The sequence below is a fragment of the Nannospalax galili genome, unplaced genomic scaffold (assembly GCF_000622305.1).
Source record: "Nannospalax galili isolate Female #2095 unplaced genomic scaffold, S.galili_v1.0 scaffold155, whole genome shotgun sequence".
NCBI lineage: Eukaryota > Metazoa > Chordata > Mammalia > Rodentia > Spalacidae > Nannospalax > Nannospalax galili.
In genome coordinates, this window is record NW_008339923.1 from 175,161 (window position 1) to 176,089 (window position 929).

Consider the following 929-nt stretch of genomic DNA (forward strand, 5'->3'; position numbering starts at 1 on the left):
CAAAGACATTAAAAACCTCTACAATGGAAATTTTAAATCTTTAAAGAAAGAGATTGAGGAAGACATCAGAAGATGGAGGGACCTCCCATGCTCATGGATTAGAACAATTAATATTGTGAAAATGACCGTCCTACCAAAAGTTATTTATAGATTAAATGCAATGCCAATCAAACTCCCCATGACATTTTTCACAGAATTGGAAAAAAATATCCTAAGATTCATATGGAAGCACAAAAGACCTCGGATAGCCAAAAATGGAACAAAATTGAAGACCCAAATATGAGTATATGCAATTTCAGCCATCTGGTATGTGACAAAGAGGCCAAGAATATTCACTGGAGGAAAGACAGCATGTTCAGCAAATTGTGCTCTCAAAACTCGATCTCCACCTGTAGAAGAATGAAACTAATCCCCTATCTTTCACCCTGCAGAAAAGTCAATTCCAAATGGATCAAAGATCTCAATGTAAAGCCTGAAACTCTGAAACTGTTAGATGAAAACATTGGGAAAAACCTAGAAGATATAGGTGTAGGAAAGGATTTTCTAAACTAGACATCAATTGCTCAGGAAACAAGAGCAAGGATTAACAAATGGGACCTCATTAAAATAAAAAGCTTCTCTACATCAAAGGAGGCAGCAACCAGGGAAGCAATCAGAAAACCCACAGAATGGGAGAAAATTTTTGCAGGGACACATCCGACACAGGTTTAATATCCAGAATATATAAAAAACTCAAAAAACAGAATCAAGACATGAAGCAACCCAATTAAAAGATGGACTAAGGAGTTGAACAGAGAGTTCTCAAAAGAAGTAAAGATTGCTATGAAACATCTTAAAAGATGTTCAACATCACTAATATTAGGGAAATGCAAATTAAAACCACTTTAAGATTTCATCTTACCCCAGTCAGACTGGCTAAGATCAAGAAA